Source organism: Xenopus laevis, chromosome 2S (genome assembly GCF_017654675.1).
Source record: "Xenopus laevis strain J_2021 chromosome 2S, Xenopus_laevis_v10.1, whole genome shotgun sequence".
NCBI lineage: Eukaryota > Metazoa > Chordata > Amphibia > Anura > Pipidae > Xenopus > Xenopus laevis.
In genome coordinates this window covers 110,259,320-110,271,067 of record NC_054374.1, presented here as the reverse complement: position 1 = coordinate 110,271,067, position 11,748 = coordinate 110,259,320, and the positions used below count along the sequence as shown (strand labels likewise).

Here is an 11,748-nt window from a genome sequence, read left to right as displayed (position 1 = left end):
TCAAGCATGTGAATCGGAGTCCTCCTTCTTATCATTAACAAACTCCTCATCATTAACAATTATACTTTCAGGAGTCATTGGCACAAAGGTGGCACTTGAGTCATTGCTGTCAAGTACTTTCATATCAGGTGGATTGCTCTCTCCAGGTTGATTGACCTCTGATCTTCCTGAAGGTTGTATAGTCTGTATATCTTCCAGGGTATTGCTACAACCTTGAATCATACTTGGCTCGGTGTACTTTGGTTTGTCAAATAATAATAATAACAACCGAGTAGCAGAGGTTCTGCTATCATTCAAGGCTGATGAGGAGTTCAGACCAGTTTTATCAGGACTCCTCAATAAATCTCCAAATTGATGTTTTGTGTACATATCTTTCTAGGCTAATACATCTGGAAGAATCCAAGCTGTCAGTGTTGTTAGGAATCATTACAGTTTCCTGTATGCTCCTATTGACAGAAAGTAAAGGTATTTAAGAAGTTACTGGAATTGTGTTACTCAAAATAACAGGTTTGTCAACATTATCATATAAGGTGAAACAATCAATTTATATTTGGCATTAGGGGCATTCCTATTATCAACTTGTACATCATGATCAGCCATTTGTACTATATGCACTTCATTGGAATGCTCCTCTACTTGTAAGAAAGGTCTAGAATGTGTGCAATCCAGCAGACTGGTAACAGTAAATTCTTGACACTGCATAGAACTGGGTGAAAGACGCTCCAAGCACAGTTTTTGTTCCATCCTGATTGTTTAAGGAATTTTCCTCTTCATCTGAACTGCTTACTACTTGTACCTCACTTTGCACAACCATCATTTTCTTATTACTCTCCCCGGCTTCATCCTCTGCAAGAACCTGATAAATTAGTTGTAGAGTTCTTGGTGATACACTTCCTTTTGCTTCACAGACAGACACAGACGGCTTCTTGTGTTTTTCTTCATCCCAGCTCTCATCCAATATATTCTCTGTCATTGCAACTCTCTTGTATGAGTTGGGTGTCAGATAGTCATTAAAAGTTAGATCCAATATATCTTATAGGGGAACTCCTTATTTTTCTTTTGCCTAGAAGATGTATTAGAGCTCACGCTATTAAAATCACCAGAAATCATGTCTCTCTACATGCAGGATTTGTGCAATAGGCAGTTATGTTAGATATTGTTTGTACTGGAATCAGTTATTTGAATGAGCTCTAATTCATCTGCTAGGAAAGGAAGCCCCCCTATAAAATATATTGGATCTAAGGGGCAGATTTACTAAGCTCGAGTGAAGAATTCGAATGGAAAAAAATTCGAATTTCAAAGTATTTTTTTGTGTACTTCGACCATCGAATTGGTCAAATTCGATCAAATCGAATGATTCGAACGATTCGAAGTAAAAATTGTTCGACTATTCGACCATTCGATAGTCGAAGTACTGTCTCTTTAAAAAATACTTTGACTTCATACTTCGCCACTTTAAACCTACCGAGCTGCAATGTTAGCCTATGGGGAACTTCCCCAGCACTTTTCTAAGCTTTTTTTGATGGAATAAAAATCCATCGATCGATTAAAATTGTTCGAATTCGATATTTATTAACCCTTGAAATTCGACCCTTCATAAATCTTAGTGTCAATTACTATCTGACACCCAACACTGCATGAAGAGAGAATGAAGAGAAACAGATGCTGAGAGGGGAATAGTGAAGATAAACTTGAAAATTTCAGAAACGATGCAGAAAATTTAATAGATTATATTTAGAAAGTTTTTTTATTTCAGTATGATGAAGCTTATATCAAATTTTCATTTCCGCGATAGTTCCCCATTAAAGTTAGTGTAAGCTGGCACTTAACAAAGTTACAATCTCAATGCTCAAGTATTTTTAGCTGCTTAACAGACCCTATATATGTTACAGCTCATTCTACATATTACAATTGGTAACAAAAAAGAAGCAATGCTGGAATATCTAGTACAGCAGAAGCTACTAGAACAATTACGAACTAGGTCTTTGCAAAATGAAGACACCTGGTGGTTATTTTTTGCAATTCAGCTTTGTTATAGAAAGAACAATAGAAAATGTACAACATAATAACATAAATAACTTGACCTCTAACTTTATATAAAAAAGCTATACAGGAGATGAGCCAAACTTTAAACATAATCCCACCCCTCCTCACCTCACCTAAATTAAATTAAATGGCAAAAATAAAGAACTTTGCGGGGTGAACTAGATTACTCGGGCAACAGGTGACATTCATGGTGGACTTCATTATCAGTACATATTGGGCTCAGCTGGAATATATCTCATGTAAACAAATGTGGCAGCCATGTTTATTTGAATATATTGTATATATTTGCCTGCACACATAGGGCCCCTTTAAAGAAACTGCATTTTGTTATTCAAAGATTATTTCAATTAATAAATGTCAAAATCAAAAATCAAAAATCATACAAATGTAAATTGTACGTACAATCAATGCTTTGGAATGAGCAAACATTCTTTGTAACCAATACAACAATGTTGCCAACATTTCTAATACAGGCTGACAATTTAAAGAGAAATAACCCCTAAAAATGAATATGGCTAACAATTCCATATTTTACATTATTGCACCAGCCTGACATTTGAGCTTGTCAATAGCAGCAATGATCCAAAATTTCAAACTTGTCACAGGGGGTCACCATCTGGAAAGTGCCTGTGACACTCACATGCTCAGTGGGCTCTGAGCAGCTGTTGAGAAGCTAAGCTTAGGGGTCGCTATAAATTATCAAGCAGAAAACGAGGTTGGCCTGTAATATAAGCTGACGCTGCAAGGCTGATTATTAAATTGTGATGCTAGTTGCACTGGTTTCTGTGCTGCCATGTAGTAATTATCTGTATTAATTACTAATCATCCTTATATTGTGACATTTATATTATATGTGTACTGTATATCAGTCCCTAAGCTCAGTAAGTGACAACAGCACAGAACATTGTGCAGTGAATCAGCAGAAAAAGAAGATGGGGAGCTACTGAGAGCATCTTCAGAGGCACAGATCTTCCCTGTGCTGTGGTTGCCTTGTATTGGTACAGTCATATGAAAAAGTTTGGGAACCCCTATTAATTCTTTGGAGTTTTGTTTGTTATTGGCTGAGCTTTCAAAGTAGCAACTTCCTTTTAATATACAACATGTCTTATGGAAACAGTAAGATTTCAGCAGTGACATAAAGTTAATTGTATTAACAGAAAATATACAATATGCATCATAACAAAAATAGGTGCATAAATGTGGGCACCCCAACAGAGATATTACATCACTACTTAGTTGAGCCTCCTTTTGCAAATCTAACAGCCTCTAGATGCCTCCTATAGACTTTGATGAATGTCTGGATTCTGGTTGGCAGTATTTTTGACCATTCGTCCATACAAAATCTCTACAGTTCAGTTGAACGTGATGGTTGCTGAGCATGGACAGCCTGCTGCAAATCATCCCATATATTTTCCATGATGTTCAAGTAAGGGGACTGTGATGGCCATTCCAGAATATTGTACTTCTCCCTCTGCATAAATGCCTTTGTAGATTTTGAAGTGTGTTCAGGGTCATTGTCTGGTTGGAATATCCAACCCCTGCGTAACTTTAACTTTGTGACTGATGCTTGAACATTATCCTGAAGAATTTGTTGAGATTGGGTTGAATTTATCCTACCCTCGACTTAAACAAGGGCCCCAGTCCCTGAAGATGCAAAAATTTATTTATTTTATAGGAAGTGTTTTCCTATTGACTGGTTAGTTGAGTTATACAAAACCCAACGGTCTTGTGGTTGTGAGACTCAATTGTGGTTCAAAAACTGGTGGAATGCTAAGAAAAAGCATATATTTATGAACAAGAAAAATGCCACTGCACTAGTAACTAATTCAAATTATCAGCCAGACACTGACCCAGCTCTTCTAAGCTTTGGCTTTAATGTGCTAATGTGATCTCTCATCCTGCGATGAGACATTCCTATCAAAATTGCAAGGAATGTGTAAGTACTAGTGGGCAAGAATTTTCAGAACATTATTTTGCCACAAAAAGTGCCCCCCACCCAAGATATACCTGTATACAATCTGCAGAAAGTTGCAGGACCCAGCACTGCTTTCTTTAGTCCACTCTTCCATTGCATTTTAACATTACACACCACAATGCAGTGTCTCCCCCCAGTCTGCCTACCTTATGTTTGAACATAAGGTAGGCAGACTGGGGGGGGTGATGCTGCATTGTGGTGTGTAATGTTAAAATGCCATGGAAGGCTGTTGTGAATTGTGGTTTGTTTGAATTGCACAAATAAATGTTTTAAGTGAGATGCTGTCTATGTCTTTGATTTATATACAATATGTGATATTGGACCTATGCACAGCTCTCACTGGGAGATAGCATACACCCCTACTTGTACTAAACAGGGCACAATTTGAAAATGAAGTCACATACTAAATTGTTTAGTGCAAGAAATAAAACACAAAACGAATGTTCAGCAAAAGTGTTTATTAAACGAATGTTGAAAAAGTGGGTATACTGTACCTGCCCTCTGCACTGCTGTCAGCCAAGTATAAGTGATGCTACTGGTTCTCTGCAACTAAGGGTAAGGCCAGACGAGGAGATTCGGGGAGATTTTGTCGCCTGGCGACTTATCGCCACGTCTTTTGCGCGACTATCTCCCCGAACTGCCTCAGCGTCTTTTCCGCATAGGCTAGAATGAAAAGTCGCCTGAGCTAATGCACACGCAGCGATGCGTTTTCAATAGTCGCCCAAAGTTGCCTCACTGAGGCAACTTTGGGCGACTATTGAAAACGCATCGCCGCATGTGCATTAGCGCAGGCGATTTTGCGCTGTAGCCTATGGGGAAAAGACGCTGAGGCAGTTCGGGGAGATAATCGCGCAAAAGACGTGGCGATAAGTCGCCAGGCGACAAAATCTCCCCGAATCTCCTCGTCTGGCCTTACCCTAAGAAGTTTTATTACATTCACTGCACACTGGCACTAACTATAAAATTCGCAAACCTTCTTCCACTGTTAGTGTTCGCTAAACAGTTTCCGGGTTCGCAAAAGCTATATTAGATTCGCACCAAGGCAAATTTGTTCGCACAGAGGCATAACTTTTCGCATTGCCAATATTTTTTTCTGTTAATGACTTGTATTACATTGCCCCATTAGAGTGTCTGCAGAAAATACTGTTGTGCAGGGAGTAGCTTGTGGTCACTTTGTAGGAAGAAAGGCCATGGCCATTCTTCAATACTACTATAGGAACACCAGTTACTACTTAAATATGCTTAGAAAGACCACATTACAAGACTATTTCCATTTGCTTATTAAAGAGAAGTTTGGAAGTGCAATGTTCACTGACATATTACAAGACTGCCTGTCATACATCTAAGCAGTCTGCAGCAGATTCTGCACTTATTCACTGCTATGAGGAAAATTAAATCTAAAAAAACAAATTCCTGAAAACAAAAACTTGTTCTATTTAGCCCACCTGCAGACTCTCTGCACCCACTGGTAATCTCCTATTTATTATGCAGGTGGCCCTACATTCAGGATCTTAAAGGAGAAGCAAACCCACAAGTTATAAAATCCCCTACCCCCTACCCTACATAGACCCCCCTCCCCCCCCCAGCCTAAATGTTACAACGGGCAAATGCCTCTAAGTCTTTACTTACCCCTCCGTGCAGATTCTGTCCAGCAGAGTTCACGGGTGCAACCTTCTTGTATTTGGTAGTCTTCGAAATGAGACCGGCGGATCTGCGCATGCGCAGTTGGAGCAATTTTCTGTCTTTCAACAACTGCGCATGCGCCTAAACTCGCGAAAATTGCCGAAGGGCTCCAATATACTTTGATTAAAAAATGTGTACCGTTTTTATAACAAACCTGATTGTATGCAGTGAAATTCTGCGGATAGGAAACTTCAAACGGTCCCTAACTACTCTGCTGGGAAAAGATCATACTTTCAAATGGCAGGGGGAAGGCCCCCCTACTTTACTTCCCAGAACTGGAGCAGCTTTGTTTGTTTCCCTGTAGAGCAGCCAGTGACCGTATAGAGATTTGTATCCACAGACCCAGTGCAGTCTGCATATTCTGATTATTAATCAGTCATACTGTATAGGCTTCTATGGCAAAAATTATTTGACTTGTGCTGTTTTGATAATTTATGACGATCCCTAAGCTTAACCCTTTCAACAGAATCCCAGACCACACTGAGCATGTACGTAGTCTTGGTCTTGCAAAGATGTTTACATAGTTACGAGACGACAACCCCCTGCAGCCAACTTTTAAAGCATAAATCATTTATTTTATTATGTTTCTGGTGCAGTAAGTTCATGTTTATAGTTATTATACAAAATGCAGCACTTCTAGCATTATTCTATTTTAGTCTTTAGTTCCCCTGGATGGGACATCAGGAGATGAGGCATTATAAGATTAAACATTAAAAAATTATTAACAAACAACTTTCACTGTCAAAGAAAATATGTTCTCCATCTGTCATCTGATTGTGATGGTCCCCTTAAATGCTGACTATTATAAGATGCCTTTGCAGTATATTATTGGAGTATAATCCAGACAGGTAGTGATAAATCTTAAAATTACCTATTTTTCTCATTATCTTCCAAGGGAGGCAGAATATACAAGTCTTCGGTCCCCTTCCTACAAACTTTTGGCAAATCTTCAGTGCTTGAATAAAGAAAAATACATTTCAATTATATTTCAGGAGTTTAGATAAATTCCAGTAAGAGGGGAGAAAAAAATCCTATCTTATCATATCCAGGGCCATAACTAGGGGCAGGCAGAAGAGACATGTGCCTAGGACAAAATGGTGGCGGGGAGCTAGGCACATACTGTACATCTTCTGTCTGCCTACCCTTAGTTCTGTAACTGCTGCTGAGGGAGTCGGCTGATGGGGTGGAGGGATTTCAGCTCAGTGGTGAGAAGCAGGTTTTAAGGGGTTGTCCCACCTCCCCTGATAATCACCTTGCTGCGGAACGGGGGCAATTGAAGGAGGGGGTTTGCCTCGGATACCCTTGCCATCTGGCTCAGCACGGAGCATTTCTATTATATCTGGGGGAATATCAATAAAAAATATACGTCATACAAATCTTTGCTTATTTCCTGATAAGGCAGCTTTTATTGCTTGCCTTTTCAACAAAGTTCTCAGCAGCTTTTCATTTGTTTTCCTTGCTTCATTGCTTGCATTATCTTTTCTCTGCCTGAAGCAGCAAAATAACAGTGAGTAGTTCTTAGACCATCTGTTTTAGGTGCAATGTAAACTATGTAATTAAAGGTCAAGAGAAATGTAAAAAAGTGTAAAATGATTCTATATATTTTTAGAAGCCCATTCACAGTATACGACTAATTTATGATATAGGTGCTTAATTGTACAAGTGCAATTGTCAAAATCAACCAGTAGGGTCTTTGCTATAATTTTCAACTTATAGTTCAGGTATGGGATCTGTTATCCAGAAAGCTCCAAATTACATAAAGGCCATCTCCCATAGACTCCATTTTATTCAAATAATCCAATTTTAAAAAGTGAATTCCTTTTTCTTTTGATCAAAACTAAGATATAATTAATCCATATTGGAAGCAAACACTGCCTACTGGGTTTATTTAATATTTAAATGTTTTTCTAGTAGATTTAAGGTATGAAGATCCAAATAAAAGTTCAGTTTTCTGGAAAACCCCAGGTCCCGAGCATTCTGGATAACAGGTCCCATACCTGTATACTATTCAAAGCTAATTACCGACTGGCCACTACTGGCAACTGTGTTAGTTAGACAATAATCTACATTTTAAAGCTCTGGAAAAATGAATGGCATTTTTTGTTTACCTGTTTACCTGTAATTGACATTTTGGTATTCGGACGAATCCAAAAATGATGAAATTGCTGCATCCCTACATTCAATTGCTCCATATGCTCTGTATAACTTTAGGAGTATTATGACTACCTTTAGAAAGGAATTGACCACAATACATATGAAGATATATGTAAAGAAGAAGCCTACTTATAACTTTAATAAGATTAAAGCTGGCCTTACACAGCCAATAAAAGCAGCCAATACCCTATTAACCTATATACAGGCAACTGAATGCGACTTCCACAAACAAACATATCTTCTGGTGTATGGCCAGCTACACGTCAATCCTTGACAGAGGAGGACCAGGGAGTATTAGTAAATAAAAGAGTTATCAGTAGCAAGAAATGCCATTTTGCAGTAGCCGGGGTAAGTAAAAAGTAAAAAAGAGCAGCTGTACTATAAAAGAGTACAGTTAAATATAGTGCAGGAAACCTGGTCCATTATGTATAGTTAAACTTTATTCACACAACATAACATCATCTGCAAACAGATTTTTTTACCGAGCTGAACAAATGCAACAAATTCCACCTCTGTCTCTTCTTAAATTTTGCATGAACTTCAATCTGAAAACTGGTTTCTTGTAAGTTTGGTGAATACTGACCTGTTTTGTTTTTTCATTTATCCTTTGAGAGTCTGCATTATTTCTACTTTTAACACTTTATCTTGGTAGATCTCTGCCCAAAAATAGCTTGGGAGTATTATATCGCCAAACATTCTACTTGCCCACTGGGCCTTCTCATATGATCTTAGAGTAAAAAAAAGCACAAAGTCATGTTCAAGCCATCAATTTTTTATTGACTTGTTTAAGGTTGTTGGGCAGATTTCTGAAGACTGGTGCTAACTTGCACATGTATAGTAGTTAACAGTAACCAATCAGCCATTCCTTTGAAAATCAAATAAATATTTGATTGTAAGTTCAACGGGGCCCTTTAAACAGAGCACTTAATCTTTGTAACCCTGTATATTTATTTACTGCAATGCTTGAACTCCATTTTTGTATATTTACAGATGTGCTGTAGTAAAAATGTACAGTATTGCGTAGAGTAGCCCTACACAAGTTATACAAACATAGTCCTATGTAATATATGCATATACAGGTATTTGTACATGTGTACACGTGTATTTCATTCTGTACAATTTCCAGGAGAAATAACTATTCAGTAATGTTTCCATTGGTGTCCTTGCCAGCGCAAAGTAACTAAATAAAGTTGTTGAAAAAAAAACACAAGCTTTAGCTGCAGTCTTGCCGGCCGTGCATTTAACTTGTGCAGTGCCACTGACGCACAGAGCTGGGAGTTAATCAGGGAACAGAGCAGCAAGAGCCTCTGTGCTCAGCACACAGTCCCAGCTGTACTGTCTATCCCCCCTTTTAGGGGAAACTGCAATGGCTTGTGTTGTGGGCAAGATATGGTATTGTGCAGAACAGCTGCTGAATTTTCATCACATCCCAGTCAATGAATGTCAAAGGGAGGATTCTGGGACTGCAAGAGCTGGGGTTGCCTGCTTGAAATGCATAGCAGATTGTATAGGAAAGAACCAGTATAGATGTGTGTTACCTTGGGTAATGTATCACTTGATTACCAGATTATAGGGTGAAGGGACAGGCAAATACAGGGCTCTCTGGATTTTGGATTAGTTTTTTCTAGACATGTCAACTCCTAATTTTTAGGGAGTGCCTCTGGTTTACTGCACTTTCACCTTGTCATCCCCCATTAACAGTCTTGTCACCCGATATCAACAGTTTACTTATCTGGGACCACTGAAAAGCATTTAAAGGGATACTGTCATGGGAAAACCTGTGTTTTTTTTTTTTAATGCATCAATTAATAGTGCTGCTCCAGCAAACCTCTGCACTGAAATCCATTTTTCAAAAGAACAAACTTCTTATATTTAAATTTGAAATCTGACATGGGGCTAGAGATATTGTCAGTTTCCCAGGTGCCCCCAGTCATGTGTTCTGAGAAACTTCAGTCTCTCTTTACTCCTGCACTGCAAGTTGGAGTGATATCACCCCCCCAGTAGCCCATCAGCAGAACAATGTGAAGGTAACCAGATAACAGCTCCCTGGTAGATATAAGAACAGCACTAAATAGTAAACATAAATGTCCCACTGCGACTCCTTCAGTTACATTGACTAGGGAAATAATAGCCTGTCAGAAAGCAGTTCATTCGTGCAACACTGGCTCTTTCTGAAAGCACATGACCAGGCAAAATGACCTGAGATGGCTGCCTACACACCAATATTACAAATAAAATCTAAACACTTGTTGGGTTAGGAATTACATTTTACATGGTAGAGTGAATTATTTGCAGTGTAATTTATAAATAAAAACTACCCCATAAAAATCATGACAGAATCGCTTTAAAAATACCATAACTCCTAAATTCTGAAACAGGTTGAACAGGGCTGAAAATTACCTGAGTAGGATTAGGGCATATTTTAGATCAGAACAGGAATGGCTTGGGCAGTATAAGGCCAAGGCTAAAATGCACCTGGATTATAATGTCTCTGCTTTTTCTATAGGGTAAGGGTTTTGCTGCTTGTTGTCTCTTAAATCCACTTCTACTTTTAGAATGTGAGCAACGTCTTTACATCCTTTATGCTACCAGAAGTAGTGCCACTTGGCCCTCCTGCTAGTTCATAGGCTGGTCATTTAGTTCAAGGGCAGCTTTGAATTCTAATTTATTGGGGGGTCTAGTACATACCTCCCAACTGTCCCATTTTTCTTGGGACAGTCCCGATTTTGACAGCTCAACCTGCAGTCCCCGATTGTTACTGAAATATCCCGACTTTCGTTTTGAACTCCTACACTGAACAGGCAGAAACAGATACAATGTTTCTAAAACTTAATTGGCATTTGGCACTGAATATGTGGCAGGTGCACTTCCATACATTTGTAACAATTTAAGATAAGCAAAGAAACATTTTTAACAATTGTAAGATAAGCAGGTATCTTGGGGGAAACTGGTTTTCAGCTTAAATTGCAATTCACCTTCATTTGCAAAACTGTAATAACACATAAAAACAACAAATTTTTATAACCTGTCAAATTTTGTAAAATTAACATGTTAATTAGGGGGTCTGGCCACAAAACGGGCATGGTCAAACAATTTACGCAGCACCCGAGCTGCAAATCTTTTTTTCCCTCTTTCAGTTTCCAATATGTTGGGAGGTATGGTCTAGTCAGTGCCCATTGCATATCCAGTTAATACACATGACAAGCAAATGTTTGGATGGGTTCCTAGAAATGGGTCTGGGTCGTTTATTTTATTACCCTGTAAGTCTTGTGTCATTTTGTGTTTCTGATTAGCTTTACAGCAGAGCATTCAGACCAGGGTGGTGTGGGTTCCTTGGTTGCTATAAGTTATTAGACCTGGGCAAACTTTAACCCTTTTATTGCATTATTTTTATGTAACAGCTTTGGAAAGTTTTTTTCGAAACTGTTTGGATCACGGTCACATCTATGTAAAGCTGATGTACATTAGAACAGTCAAGTCTAATCAAACTGTCAGGAAGCATTGCAGTACTGTGTGTCAGAGATTCTTATGGTTCAGAACCCAAAAATGGGGCCCCTTGTTGTTTAGACGGAGACACCATTATGCCCTTTTAATAGTGTGCAATTTATTTCTTTCATAAAAAAATAATCGTTAAAATGAGCTGTGTAGTTTGTTATAAACCAATTTTTGGGTTTACAAAGTTGGTTTACAACCAACTTTGTGTTTCCTGGGGAGAAAAGTTAAGAAACACTAGCGTATGTGGATGTGGATCTGAAGATGCCTGGCTACAATCCCTATTGAAAATCAGGGGTGTTAGTTTGACCGTAGTAGTGAGTACCAAGATGTATTGTGTGCATGCTTACATTTCTAATGTTTGTGCTCCATTGCTTGAATTTATTTGTACCTGGAAA

The 11,748-nt window shown here is 38.5% G+C and overlaps 1 pseudogene; it reads right to left on the bottom strand.

Annotated features, from left to right (window-relative positions):
* On the bottom strand, positions 1-973 carry LOC108708971 (annotated as a pseudogene).
* Positions 974-11,748: the final 10,775 nt, after the last annotated feature.